Source organism: Mustela nigripes, chromosome 4 (assembly GCF_022355385.1).
Source record: "Mustela nigripes isolate SB6536 chromosome 4, MUSNIG.SB6536, whole genome shotgun sequence".
NCBI classification, from domain to species: domain Eukaryota; kingdom Metazoa; phylum Chordata; class Mammalia; order Carnivora; family Mustelidae; genus Mustela; species Mustela nigripes.
The window spans coordinates 180,230,646-180,246,116 of NC_081560.1; the positions used below are offsets into that span (position 1 = coordinate 180,230,646).

Genomic DNA, 15,471 nt, shown 5'->3' on the forward strand with positions numbered 1-15,471 from the left:
CAGGGACAAAGAAGAGAGGTATGGAGTGCTCGTGCCCAGGAGGACAGGCTGGGTAGGGCTGAAGAAGCAGGCAGAGAGGAGAGTTGTGGGTGTCACCATGGCAACTCCAACTGTTTGTGGCCAGCACCTGTCCTGATTGGTCAGTACCTGTGCTCGGACCAGCTGTTAAACAATTGGACTATCAGACCCTGTTTGGGCAGGGGCTCAGAGCAGCAAACTAGGATTGCTAGGATCCAATTTGTTTTTAAAGAAAACTCCTGTGTTGAGCTCGGGCAGGAGGGGCTCAGACGTGGGCTGGGATGCCCAGAGAATCCACATGCAGCCGTAATACCAACCCGAGGCCCACACTGCTCTGTGAATTCGAATCTCAGAATTTAAGCTCCAGAAGATACCTCTGGAGACCACCCAGGTCATGTCCCTTGTTTCACAGATGAGTTACCAGAGATGAAATTAGAACTAATAACACATTCAATCATTCAGCTCATACTGGAGGGCCCCTCTGCGCTACGCACGGCCCGAGGCCTTAGAGGACAGAGCAGAGGACAGAGCAGCCAAGGCTCTCACCCTTGTGAAGTTCACAGAGCAAACAAAAAAATAAGCAGAATAAAATCATACCGATTGTGGGAGGTCGCAGGAGGGAAATGCACGGAGTGACACAGCACAGGGTTTGGCAAAGCACGACCCTCCCGCCAAATCCTGCCCTCAGCCTCCTTGGATGCCAGCAAGCTGAAAACACTCACATTTTTAAGGGCTTGTACCAAACCAAAAATATGTGCAACAGAGACTGCACAGCCCACAGAGCCTATCATGTGCGCGGTCGTGCTGGTCAGGAAAATTCTGCAGACCCCTGTAGGGAGCTGGAGGGGAAGAAAGCTCTCTAACTAGAAGATCTGGGTTCCGGCCTTGTAATACGGCGTCTTCCTGCTCCCCCAGCCCTGCTTCCACCTTGGGGAGGCTAGAACACTGAAATGGTGCATCCAAAGTTCAGAGTTGGCAGCCTGCCTGCAGCCAAGAGTCCGGATTTCTGGACGCCTCCTTCCCCACCTGCTGTCTGGGGCCTTTCTCAAGCAAACTGATCCTCATCCCAACTCATCCCCAGGTGGTGGCCAAGAGCCACAGAGACAACGGCTTCTCCCCGTGGACCCCTCACCCTCACCCCTCCAACTCTTGCCTGAACTACTTAGTCAAAAATAGAGCCACATGGATCCCCACTATTTCAGGACATTTTCCCGGGGAGCCAATACCCAGGAACACAGACATATTTCAGTCAAACACATTTCTTAGTCCACAGTGCAGAGTACAAGGTTACAAGTCTAATAGTTCGGCAACAAAAATGTTCAGGGGCTGCCTGGGTGGCTCAGTCTGTTGGGCAGCTGCCTTCAGCTCAGGCCATGATCCCAGGGTCCTGGGATCAAGTCCCGAATCTGGCTCCCTACTCAGTGGAGAGCCTGCTTCTCCCTCTCCCTCTGCCTGCCACTCTGCCTACTGTGCTCTCTGTCAAATGAACAAATAAAGTCTTTTTTTAAAATGTTTATGTCCAAACAAAATCAAACGTACAAGTATTTCAGGACATCTTTCACATTTTTAAGGGGTTGTACCATTTTTAAGTGGTTGTACCACTCTCTGGCAAAGAAAGCCCATAGAACACATTCCAGCAGCAATTGTGAATGGAAATCCACAGGAAGCCAGAAGTATGCCATATATCCCCAAGCTCACCACGCAGCGGCATCTGCGAGACATTCCATGACATTTCTGTGCTAAACGGGAACCAAGTGGTCCCAAAAAAATAAATTAAAAAGTCTGTGCCATCAATGCTCAACACAGAGCCTTTCCACCCACACAGCCCATCACCCTGGAAGGTTTCAGAAGACCATTTTGTTCGCAGCAAAACCTGTGCTTCACAGGCAAATAAATTACACCTGAGCAGTTAACTGTGAAACTGCTCAAGTAGCCATTCCCTGAAGTTAAAATAACTCACAAAGCGATACGATAAATTCTTACTATGGCACAGTGAAAACATCTGATGAAAGACACATTCACCTTCGGGATTCCTCCCCGAATCCCATTAAAACCTTAATCAAGGAACAAAATGCACCAGGATAAAAAGAATGAGAGAAACAGCAACAATGAGATTCTGGAACCTGGGAAGCCGAGGGATAATTGGTCACTGACAGAACAGAATGGAGAAAACAGTCTCAACCTGATCTACACCAAATCAGGGTACCCATTGCGCAAGAGGAAAAAGGACTGAAAACATGATGATTGGCTGAAAGCCCACCTATGGAACAGTGAGACCCTGACTACTTCTCCGCCTCCTGTAACTGCGCCAAACATCCCTTCTGCCCCTGTGGAAGACAGCAGGCTGGTTCCCTGGAGACAGTAAACAGGGTCTCCACGTTGGGGAACATCCAGGAACCATGGGGAAAGGGAGGGGAACCTGTGCCAAAAACAGGAAATTAAATCAAAGCTTATATATTGGATATTGAGAACCCCAGTGTTCTTCCTTCACTCAGATCTCAGAATGCTAGCCAAAAAAAAAAAGCAGGAGATTGGAAAATTTTTTTATTAAAGATTTATTTTAGAGCGAGAGTGTGTGTATACACGTGAGTGGGGGAGGGGGAGAGAGCGAGAAGCAGACTCCTTGCTGAGCACGGAACCCGAGGCAGTCTCCATCCCCTGACTCGGAGATCATGACCGGAGTCAAAAATCAAAAGGTGCTCAACCTACTGAGCGAACTACGTACATGCCCCTGGAAAATCCTTTGTGGGGCAAGTTCTCAACCCAAAAGAGCTCCGGGTACGGACGTGTTTGTTTTGTGTCCTCTAAGGACAAATGATAGACAAGTAAAAAACATTTTCCCTGTTTTTCTTTCAGGAATACATAATTTAGAATTAACTTCTGTCAGAGAAAACACAGTTTCTTCCACCTACTCCCTGTTATTTGCTGTAGTTTCTATTTTAGGACAGGATAGGGTACAGTGGGTCTGACACGTCAGATTACCAGGGTAGGGAATTTTACTTATATTTCTGCTGTTATCAGTGTTCCCGGACAGCTGACCTAGACCACCCCGCAGCAGCGTGGCCAACCTTAATTGCAATTAGAATTGCCCGGGGAGTTTTAAAAACAAACCAATCCCAGAGCCCAGCCCTCCGAGATTCTGATTTCATTAGTCAGGGAGGGGTCAGACCTTGGCGTGGTCAGAGCTCCCCAGGTGACTCTAACGTGCAGCCCAAGTTGAAAACCACAGCGCCTCGGTGAGGCCTAGAGTTGATAAGCCCACTCGTGTAATCAGAGTATCCAACCAGCACACTAATATCTACCTTTAAATAATACGGCTAGATGGGCCAGGGCCACCAGGCATCTGAGGAAGATCTCTAATGTGAAAGACCGAAATAACCAAGGACAGTAGACCCTTGAACGATGTGAATGTGTGGGTCCACTTAGATGAGGAAGGGGTGCCTGGGTGGCCCAGTTGTTAAGCGTCTGCCTTCAGCTCAGGTCGTGATCCCAGGGTCCGCGGATCGAGCCCCTGCATCAGGCTCCCCGCTCGGCCGGAAGTGGGCTCCTCCCTCTCCCAGTGCCCTTGTGTTCCGTCTCTCGCTCTCTGTCCTTCTGTCAAATAAATAAAATCTTCAAAAAAAAAAAAAAAGTGATGAGGGAGCAGAAGTCCAGCTGAAGAGAAAGCAGAGGTTGACACCCTGTAACCTCTCCCCACCTCCCACTCCCGAGTGGGACAGCAGCGTGAGTTCAGGAATCTCCCAAAGATCTGAATGTTAATACCTTGCTAGAGGAGAAAACAACCTTAACTCGACAATGACAAGGTCTTTGGTGTCTTGTAGGTCGGTCTCCTTTAGCCTATTAAAGTTCTTTTAAAACCTCCACTTTTGGGGTGCCTGAGTGCCTCAGTGGGCTAAAGCCTCTGCCTTCGGCCCAGGTCATGATCTCAGAGTCCTGGAATAAAGCCCTGCATTAGGCTCTCCGCTCAGCAGGGAGCCTGCTTCCCTTCCTCTCGCTCTCTGCCTGCCTCTTTGCCTACTTGTGATCTCTAATAAATAAATTTTTAAAGCCTTTTTAAAAAAATAAACAAAACCTCCACTTTCCTTCATCCCCAACTCCTGAGTCTATAATCACCACTCAAGACACACACACACACACACACCCCTGCCCCCACCACAGCAGTTTTTCTGCCCATGGGCCCTGTCCTTGTGCTTTAATAAATCACCATTTTGCCCCAAAGATGTCTCAAGAATTCTTTCTTGGTCGTTGGCTCCAGACCTCATCCCACCCAACCTCCCCTACATATCAAAACTCCATCAGATGCAAATTTTTGGATACAATACTGTAAATATATTTTCTCTTCCTTAGGATTAGTAACATTTTCTTTTCTCTAGCTTGCTTTTCGTAAGAATACCATATATGATATGTATACAAAGTATGTGTTGATAGACATTATCCGTAAGGCCTGTGATCTGCAGCAGGCTATTAGGAGTTCAATTTTGGAGGAGTTAAAACTTACACACAGATTTTCAACTGCACGGTGGGTCGGTGCCCCTAAAGCTTGTGTTGTTCAAGGGTCAGTTATATATAAAACAATTAGGAAGAAACAAACTGCAGGAGGAGAACAAAAATATTTTGTGGGAAGGAGAGAATTTCTTGGATTCTCAAAGAGTTAGCAAAAACATTAAATCTGTAAAATTGGAATAGGAGACTATCACTTTAAAAAGAATACTTAGAACCAAATACAGTCTTATGACAGTAGAAATAAAATCGTCCATTGAGGGCGCCTGGGTGGCTCAGTGGGTTAAGCCGCTCTCTTCGGCTCAGGTCATGATCTCAGGGTCCTGGGATCGAGTCCCACATCGGGCTCTCTGCTCAGCAGGGAGTCTGCTTCCTCCTCTCTCTCTCTCTCTGCCTCTCTGCCTACTTGTGATCTCTCTCTCTGTCAAATAAATAAATAATTAAAAAAAAATTTTTTTTAAATCGTCCATTGAGGTTGGAAGTGGAAGATGAAAAAAAAAAAAAAAAAAACCTCTCCAAAAAGCAGAGCGGATAGAAAAAAGAAAAACAGAAGGGTAAAGGACACTGTCAAGAGATCTGTCATCGTTCCAAAAAAGAGAAAAGAGAAACATCCAAAAAACGGTATGATGATGATAATAATCCAAGATGAAGGCCCTGAGCTTCCAGATCAAAAAGGCTTACCAAGTACCAGCATAATGTGGGAAAACAACCCTACATGAAGGCATGGTGACAATGATATTTCAGACAGGGAGAAGATTCCACAGGTTTTTACAGAGATAAGGAGGGGAAAATGTCTACATGCGGAAAAAAAAAAATCAAGAATTATAACGGTATGAAGTTTCTCCCCATTAAAAGCTAGGCAAGGGGCATCTGGGTGTCTCAGTGGGTTAAAGCCTCCACCTTCTGCTCGGATCATGACCTCAGGGTCCTGGGATCGAGCCCTATATTGGGCTCCCTGCTCAGCGGGGAGCCTGCTTCCCCCTCTTTCTCTCTGCCTACTTGTGATCTCTCCGTCAAATAAATAAATAAATCTTTAAAAAAAAAAAAGGCTAGGAGACAATGCAACAACTCAAAATTCTGATAAATGTTTTCTATCTAGAACCCTATTTCTAGCTAAACTGTCCATTCACCAATAGAGGAGACATTTTCAATTAGCAATAATCGCGCTTCGGATAAACCCCATTGGCTACGATACTGCCACTGCGCAAAGCTAGAGGAGACATTTTCAGACCTGCAAGAATCAAGAACATTCTCCCTCTTGTTACTAGAGATGTTCCACTAAAATGAGGAAGAGGAAGACATGGGATCCAGGAAGCAGGGGGTCTGGTACAGAAAGGAAAAAAAAAGGAACACCTAGAAGGATGTTGAACGGAGCTCCCAAAATCACTTCTGTAAAGCAGATCTGGAAAGCCATTAATCCAGATGGCAGTGGAGCTTTCCCAGAGTCCCTTGCAGCGAGGGTGTGAACATGTGGCCTTGGCCCCACCAACTGGGGGATCCATGTGAGATTTCATTTCAAGAGAAAAAACAGCAGGTGTCCCCTGCTTCTCAGGGGAAGCACCTAACTTTCTGGGACAAGAGCCACAGAAGCTGGACATCCCGGACATTTAACCCTGCGGTCTGAGAACTGTGCCTGGTCGTGACATCACCAAACCTGAACTCCTAGAGCCGGTCAACATCCTGTAAGGAATTCCTCTTCTAGCTAGAATGAGTTATTTTTTGCAACTGTGATGGATCAGCTGTGACAAAATACTTAGGGCTGAATTCATAGGTATACCAAAAATTAAGTAAACCTAAAGGACCATTATTAATTCCAAGTAAACAAAATGTGTAAGAAAACAATAATCATGATTCACTACATGGGCCAGTTGGGAGCAACATTTCACCTTATTAATGAGAACACTGTAATCGCATATGAATGTATAAATACACCAGAAGAAGGACAGAGCAAGTATGTGGTGTCAGGGTGGGAGGTCTTTTAGTCTTCTATTGCTGTGGTAACAAATTAGTAGTTTAAACAAACCAATATAGTTTAAAAAAATACCAGCTTATTTTCTTACCATTCTGGATGTCAAGTCTGAAATGGGTCTCACTAGGTTACGATCAACATGTGTGCACGGCTGCATCCTTTCTGGAGTTTCCAGGAGAGAATCTATTTCCATGTTCATTCTGGTTGTTGGTGGAATTTGGTTCCTTGCCATAGGTAGGGCTGAAGTCTCCATTCCCTTGCTGGCTCTCAGCTGAGGTCTGTCCCCACTTCTGGAGGCTGCCCACAAGTCCCTGACTCAAGGTCCCCTTCTCTGCCCTCTTCAAAGCCAGCAACAGAGGAAGGGGCTTCAGCTCTACCCTGACCTCTCCTTCCCTTGTCTAGATCTCCAACCCACTCACTCTGCTGCCTTTCACTTTTAAGGACTCAGGTGATTAGACTGAGCCCACCCAGACACCCCGGGATAATCTCCCATGTTCAGATTCTTAACCAGAATCACATGAGCAAAAAAAATCTCTTTTGCCATATAAGGTAATACAGGTTTGGGGGATTAAGGGATGGACATCTAGGGGCTGGGGCAGGGGAGGCTGACATAGCTTTAAATTCCCATCTTCCAGAGTAGGAAGTCATCAGTGTCTAAAATGGGAACATCAAGAAGGAGCAGCAGAAATATTGGAATACAGATGCAGAAATTTGAAGAACTTTGTCTTTTTTTTTTAGAGGTTAGGGGAGAGGCAGAGGGAGAAAATCTTAAGCAGACCCCACGCTCTGCACGGGGCTCAATCTCCCAACCCTGAGATCAATAACCTGAATCAGACATTTAAGCAACTGGGCCACCCAGGTGCCCCTAGAAGACATTTCTAGAAAAAAGCAGAAAACATGTGTTACCGCTTCGCAGCAAGATGAGGGCAGGGATAGGGTTTGCAGTTTTTACATTGTCAGCCTCAGAGGGCACTATTTAACGTTTAATTTGCCGAACTCTGTACCTTGTTGAGCTGTGTGTACGTATTACCTCCAGCATGGGAGACACCTGTGTCCAGTCTACTCGGTACTCAACACGTCCAGCACGTGTGGCCGCTCAACATGGGGGAAGGCTGTCCCATACCACCAAGCAATTCTGACACCAACCCAAGCCCACACAACCGCAGCCACACTTCAGATGCCAATCCTAAATCCCAAAGCGGTCCCCTGTACTTCTGACCCACGGACTATAAATGAGAAGGCTCCAGCTTCTAGGAAGTGGACTTCCTAGATAACCGGTTTGTATGCTGATGGATGCAAATGGCTGAGCCCGAAGAAGGGATTCGTAGGGCAAGGTCTGGAAGGGCCGCCAGCACAGGAGGTCTGTCCCCACGGAGGTGCGGATGTCACCATCCCAGCACACAGGTGCGTTCTTGTTCACCAATCCTGAAGTTCTGGGAGCGCCCACCCGAGGCTTCATTATATCCCCAAGACTGATTAAGTCATGGGCCATGGGCAACTGGCTCCTCTCTCCTTCCCCAAGGTCGAGGGAGGGGAGGGGGGGGGGGGGGGGTGTTCCAAGCCTCTCACTACTTGGTTGGCTCCCCAGGTCAGCAGGCCCCAGCCTTAAGGGCTTTCCAAAAGGCCCCTCACCAACATAAACTCCTGTATATTGAAAGGGGCTTGTTATAAATAACAAAAGACACCTTTGTCCTTACTACTTAGGAAATTCCAAGGGTTTTAGGAGGTGCCAGGAATAGGACCAAGATCAAAGACATATTTCTTTCTTTTTTTTTTAAGATTTTATTTATTTGACAGAGAGACACAGCGAGACAGGAAACACAAGCAGGGGGAGAGGGAGAGGGAGAAGCAGGCTTCCCACAGGGCAGGGAGCCCGATGTGGGGCTCGATCCAAGGACCCTAGGATCATGACCCCAGCCAAAGGCAGAGGCTTAATGACTGAGCCACCCAAAGACATATTTCTTATTATATACCACAATATCACACCTCCACCCACTGGATAATGACCACGGGATCTAAACAGCCCTGAATCCTTCCAGGCTCCCCTCTAGCTTTGGTACATTTTAGTTCCTCTGCTGGAACACTCTTTCCTCTAGGCCTCCCTTCACTGTTACCAAACCTCTCCCAGACAGGACTACCACTCTCTGCGCCCACAGCACCTCACACATCCCTGATTACAACTACTTCCCCCTCCAAACTGAAACTACACCAGTCCACCTGCTGGAGAAAGCCTGCATGTAGAGATGAAAATAGAAACAAGCCAGCCAGAGCCGGGGAGGGCAAGCCGGGGAGATGCAGTCATCACCGAGCCATTCTTTCCTGAGGGTTTGAAGCTGAGAGGTTGTGAAGCACGGAGCTGCTGCAGCCATCTTGTGACTCTGAGGTTAGGGCTTGAAAGAGAAGCCGACACAAAGGACAAGAGGAAAAAGGAAAGACAGACATGCCAGGGTATCACTGCAGCTACTGCTGGTCCCCTTCCACATGTACGGCCTCTGGGATTTCTGGTCCTAATGAAAACAATCTCCTTGAAGCCCTGAGAATTACCTGGGAGACCTAAAAGAAAGACAAGGAAAAGGAAAAAAAACATTCAAGCCTCGTCCCACTCCCCAGAGATTCTGGTTCACGAGGAGGGCCGCAGCCCTGGCAGGATGAGGAGGGAAAGGAAAGGACCGGAGGAGAAAAATAACATTTCAGCCAGAACTTCTCGTTTGAAACACACAGTCTGATAAAGCCTGGCTCCATTGCTATTCATGCAAAACAAACACCAGATAAATTTAGTTTCCTTTCTCCTCCCTATCTGTCTGAAAAGTGGGAACTCCTTGACATTTTGGTGGAAAGTAGGAGCAGAGACTGTAACGAGAAAGCCTTAATTCTAGAAAGCAAACACAGGGATCTCTTTTGGGAGACGGGGGAGCACTCCTTCACTTACTGAACCAGCAAGTCTGGAAACAAGATGCTGACCCAGCAAGGAGCCCACAGCCTGGGGGAGGTGGTCCCAAGCAGGTGGGAAGTGCCCGCCAGGTCAGGGAGGGGGCAGGACAATTTGCCTGAGAGTTGTGGGCACCCTCCCCACCCAGGGACTGACCATGGAAGTCAGGAGGGAACAGGGTAGGCAGGGCTTGCTGGGCAGGGAGACCAGCTCCCTCAAACGTTTGGAGACACAGGAAGGCATATCCTGGCCTCCAGCTGCTCAGGTGAGGAGAGGGAGAAGGCCAGGGCACGGAGGTCTGGGGCACAGGCCCAGTCCGGGCCCTGGAGGGCTACTGGCTATGCATAGAGGAGTCTGGACTTGGCCCAAGCCAGCTGGACTCTGGTCTGAGAAACCCCCAGTAGGGGCAGAGGCTCTGAGCCGTCCCCAGCCTGACATGTAGCCCTGGATGTACTTAAAACTATTTTGGACTGAGCCCCCTATCACTCCCCACTGCCTGTCATTGGCACACACCCATGTGGCCCCTTTATAGACGGAAGGTATAAAGAAAGTAAGAGGGGCGCCTGGGTGGCTCAGTGGGTTAAGCCGCTGCCTTCGGCTCAGGTCATGGTCTCAGGGTCCTGGGATCGAGCCCCGTGTTGGGCTCTCTGCTCAGCAGGGAGCCTGCTTCCTCCTCTCTCTCTGCCTGCCTCTCTGCCTGCTTGTGATCTCTCTGTCAAATAAATAAATAAAACCTTTACAAAAAAGAAAGTAAGAGTCCTTTGGGGAGATTCATGAAACATCTCCAACGCCTGCCATCTCTTTCCAACACCCCTGGGGCACCTGATGGAAAGCTGGCCAGGGGGGTGTTACCAAGGACTGTAACTTGCAGAGGAACACAGGTCCTCCTCCGGTCCCCGCAGGTGGCTGCAAACTTTGCAAACTCCTCAAATTCGGGTGAGGGGGTTCTGGCGGCCCCACTGCGCTCAGAGGCCTCGTTCTCCCGTCTGAACTCCATTCCCGGCCTTGTTCAACCCTCACCCAGGCTCGCCCTGGCTCGTGGGTGACCCGCGTGGCCCCCACGTGGCTCCGCACCACTGGCGCTCTGCAGGCAGCCCTGGCTCCTCTCCAGAAGCAGGAACTGGGGAGCCAGAGCTGGAGGCAGGCAAAGCATCAAGGAGAGCAAAATGATACAAAATGCATCTCTCCCGGCTGCTGACAGCTACGCTCTAAACAGCCCGACAGCTGGGAACTGCTGTTAATACCTCCATTTTACAGATAAGGAAAGTGAAGGCCAGACAAGTAAAGGGACTTGCCCGATGGCGTTGGCTGAACTCGCAGCCCGGCCTCCCGATCCTGAGTCCGACATCACAGATCCCCAAACAGAAGGCTGCGGTGCCGTCTCCGGGCTCCGACAGGCCAGCGTCCCTGTATGGTTTAGGCTCTGACTGCGGGACCAGGGGTCTCCAAAGGACCCTGAGCAGGTCACCCTCCTGACCACAGCCCCTGGAAAGGGATTGTACAGGACACCTGGAACTGTCCCCCCATAGCCCCTCATTGTCATTCCCCCCACCCACTACCCAACCGCATTTTTAGCCCCCCTCTTGGCGGACACACAGAGGTGTCTGGCTGTGGAAAGAACACCGGTGTCTTCCAGAGCGGGCACTGGGCAGATCTCTGGTGTCACAGATCAAGAGCAAACCCAGCCTGCACCTGCGCAGAGTCCGCTTGGCTCGGGCATGGCCAACCCTAGCTCCAGGCCCATGGACCAGTGTGGGTGCCTCACCCTGGTGGGCTCCCAGCCAGGGCTCCTCGAGCTTGAACATGCACAGCAATCACCAGAGGATCTTGTTAAATACAGAAAGCACAGTGCGGGGCTGGACGCCGTGGGCATCTGCATTCGTTTGCGGGCGGTGCTGATGCTGACGCTGGGCCAGAAACCAGGCTCTAGACTTTAGGACTCAGGGTCTTCCTATTTCCCTTTCCTCTCCCCGCTCCTTCTCTCTCTCCACACCCTCTTCCTCCCGCTCTCTGCCTCTCTCTGTGCTCGCTTCTCTCCCACTCACCCCCCTGCACCCTCTCTTCCTGTGTCTCTCCATCACCCCGGTTCCTGATGCCCACCACCACCTCCCTTCTGGCCTCTTCGAGCCCATCGCTTTCCCCACCCCCGCCCTCCCATTAGCAACCCCAGGTGGTGAGTGGTCCTTGCAGGCAGTATCCATCCTGCGAAGCTAAAATGTCAGCCCCCCCACCACCACCGATGGCACCTGCACACCTTACTTGCAGAGGGAAAGACAGAAGACCGCTGAACTTAGCATTTTCGGAGCTGGGCTCATTGTCTTCCCTTCTTAATAACCACGTAATGACTTCTATTAACAGCCCATCAAAGGCAATCACTCTTCGGAAGGAACAAAGGCTCCCAGGAGCTATTTTCTCACCATTTGTAGCAAACACTCTCCTTCTCCACCTGCATCCTGGCCACTCTCCCCCTTTTGAGGGCAAATCGTACAGATTTGTCTTTCTCCTGGCCTTCCTCCAGCAGCCTCTCCACTGCCAGCAATTCGCCCACCCTTTCCCGCAGACGGGCTGGGAACCTGGGGGGGGGGGACACCTGCACCGCCCTTTCCTTTGGTTCACTTGGTGGGGACATTTGAAGAAGGCACAATCATCGAGCATCGATACGATCTGGGGCGGCTAGCTGCCTCAGTTGGTAGAGCGTGTGACAGTTGATCTCGGGGTTCTAAGTTTGAGCCCTGTGTTGGGTGTAGAGACTATTCTTAAAAAAAAAAAAAAAAAAAAAAGTCTTAAAAAAATAGATACAATCTGTCTTGCAGAAAAATACTCGTAAATGCCTGTGTTTGCAAGCATATTTATGCAGCCTGGATTTGTAAGAGTGGAAAAAAAGGAAACCACCTCCGTGACCATCACTGTCAAATAGAACACGGGAGAACCCCGAAAGAGGACTTGGGCTGCCTCCATCTTGACCTCAAACTTTCTAGCTGGGCTCTTTCCAGCTTGTCTCCCTCTGCTCTGGCGTTAGACCCTAAGGCCAAGTACCCCCTGATGGGAACCAAAACTACTCCCTCAAGCCCCACCCCTTTGATGACTCCAAGACAAGGATGGATTTGACCTTCACTGCTGACCTAGCCACACCCGCCCACCTTTGCCCCACCTTTTCCTTATATAAACCTGGAAGGCTTTCCAGCACCTAAGAGGTCACCAGTGTTGGCCTCACTGAAGTTAAGTTCTCTTTTTTTGTTCCCCGCCACTGGTTTTTCTCTGTCTTTGGATTTTGTCAGCGGTGAGTGGCTGAACCTGGTCTGTTTGGGAACCCAGGAGCCGGGGGCTCTGCCAGGCCTGCCCCCCCAGCTACAGCTAATTTGGACCTAATTAGGTCCAAAACAATAGTAATAGACTACATTAAGTTCACTTACTGCGAGCCTGCCCCTACTCTGAGCACTTTATCATCTCCCTTAAAATCACAACGTCCTGGTCCAGTTATTTCCCAGTGAAGGAAACCAAAGCTTAAGTGTTATCACCTATTTTTTGCCCCAAATGGAATTTCACTCCAGACCAACCAATCTCTATGCTTTAAGCAAATTTTAGTTTGTTTTTTAAGCAAAGTCCACACGAAGTTAAACAGAAGCTTCTAGAAAGTACCTAGGCTATCTACACGACCTTGGGGTGGGCCAAAATTGCATAAGCAGGACAGAGAAACTGTAAGCTTCCTGGAGTTCAGAGCAAGCAAAGGGCGTTATTGGCCCATTTCCTCCCATGCACAGTCTCTCCTGGCACACACGGAAAGTAGAAGGGCGGCCCGGCAGAATTTGCTCAGCGAATGAAGTTCTACTTTACATTTCAGTTCGGTCAGGAAAAGAGAAGGTTAGAAGCTCAGGGAACGGGAACCCATCACTGTGTCTTGCCAAACGAGGCCCCGATCCTCTGGGTGATGGACACCAGGGGGCGCCCTTCAGACAGCGCATCCAGCCCTGGCCTGCGCTCTGGCGGGAGTCCATTGGCCCTGTGTGTCCCTGCTGTCCCTATCCCCCATTCCTCTCTGGCAGTGAGGTGACAAGGATCAAAACCGCCTGCAGAGGTCCGCAACTGGGAGGAAAGGCTGAGGTACCACTAACGCCCCCCAAAACCCTCTCAGCTCACAGAATGCCTTCACCTCCTCCCCTTAGCCTCCCCTGGTCAGGATCTTCTCCCCCGTGTCGTTGACAGTGTGGCTGAGGTTCAGCGAGAGGGTGGTGACCTGTCTGAGGTCTCTCAGCAAGTGGACAGCAAAGGCCAACACCCGAACCTCGTGCCGACTGACTGCCCAGATCCCAGCTGCCAAGAGGTTCTTGGGAAACGTCATGACACGGTTTAGAGACATAAGTGTGGGCAAAGTATATAAACCTGGTGGGGGGGGGGGGGGGGGGGGGAGCATGGGGGGGGCTGTGCGCGTGGGGGCAGGAGGATATGGGAACACTCTGTACCTTCCTCTCTGTTTTGCTGGGAACCTAAAACTGCTCTTTTTAAGTCTTCATAAAAATAATCGCAGACATTCTTTAAGTATTAGAAGCCAAACAAGGAGCAGTGCAGGAACTGACTTAAAAATCCATCTGAATTGCAATGTGTTTTGCCTCCTCTTCCTGGAAGAGGATTCTCCTAAGGGCTGGAGGTGCAGCTCCCAACCTTACTTACATACCCCAGGGCAAGTCTGCCCTCGCACCCAAGGCCCAGGTGGCTGGGTGCCCCATGTCTAGCACAGGAGACTTAATTTCGAACGGTCAAGGCCTTATTCCGGGCCCCGTGCTCAGACAGCTGACAGAATCTTCCGTTCGCCACCCCGGCTGCTGAGTTGGGAGCTTCTAGCTCCCTCCCACCCTGCCCTTGGGAACAGACCTTCCTGATGTCTGGAGTTCACCTGAGCTTCAGAGGACGTGGGACCGGGGAGATGGGTTCCAGAGAAACAAGTCTGTTAAGGATCTGTGGCTTGACAATGACCTCAAGGGCCAGTGAGCCCAGCATGACAACAAATCACTCCGAACTCACTGTCAAAGAAGGCCACGAGCGGCTACCGCCAGCAGAGCCTGGGAAGGCGGGGTCCCAGTTCCCAGAGCTGTTCCCTGACCCCTGTCTCCTGGCTACTCCTGCTGTCATCCAAATTCATTCACATTCCGAGTGCATCCCGAGCACCCTCCCTGGCCTGGGCGACGGGCCGCACTATGAACTAGTGCCCTGTTTCCCGCCCTCCCCAGCCTGCAGACTCCCGCAAATCATCACAGTTCTGTGCGCGTCTCTCGCCAGTAGTGTGCGGGCTGGAAAGCAGTAGCCTTTGCCCTTCAAAACCAAAAGGTACGTGTTTTGTCATTTTAAGGGACCAGGTCTGGGAAGGCCTGAAAGCAGCCTCGAGCTCGTGAGAGTGCAGTGGGAATCCGAGCCGGAACACCAGCCCCTTCTGCTCCAGGACCGGACTCGCCCTCTGCATAAGAGCTGCCCAAGGGCTGGAGGGCTCCTCGGTGGGTAGGGCCCTACTCGATGAGCCCACCTGGGGCAGTTACAGGCTGAAATCTGGGCCTCCCTGTCATCGATCCCTAGAGGCAGGCAGCCTCCTTACACCTGTGAGGTCCCTGGGAATGAAGCTTTCCCTTCTTTGTACCATCCTCACCCAGTCCTGTGAGGGAGGCGGAGCAAGGACCATTGCTCCCATTTTGCAGATGGGGAAATGAAGGCCCAGGAAGTCATAGGACTCTCCCTTGAAACTCCTGGGGTCCCCTAGCCAGTGCTCTGCCTGCCTGGCTCTACCTCTGTGCAGGAGGTGACAGCTTGCCTCTTGGTCACAGCAGGCCTTAGGGGACCTCAAGGAGCAGAATCAAAGTGGGAGGCACAGGGGGGGAAGGCCTGTGCCCACCCTGAGGGCTCTTCTCTCTCTTTAGCCACAGGCTCTCAGAGGTCTCTGGCCTGCGCTTGAGAAATGTGAGAGCTCGGCCACTGCTCCCAAAATGCCCCTTTAGCTGTCACCCCAAGGACTTTCATTTATGGAACCAGGGTGCTTTCTTCAGGAAACCAAGAAAGGATCTGTTGGGCA

The 15,471-nt window shown here is 50.4% G+C and overlaps 1 long non-coding RNA gene and 1 other non-coding gene across 3 annotated transcripts in view; both read right to left on the reverse strand.

Annotated features, from left to right (window-relative positions):
- Window positions 1–15,471, reverse strand: part of LOC132015419 (uncharacterized) — a 144,008-nt gene that overhangs the window by 102,361 nt on the left and 26,176 nt on the right. The window lies entirely within an intron of this gene.
- Window positions 5,585–5,730, reverse strand: LOC132016962 (U4 spliceosomal RNA). Its single transcript, XR_009404069.1, has one exon. It is a non-coding gene; the product is annotated as a U4 spliceosomal RNA (small nuclear RNA).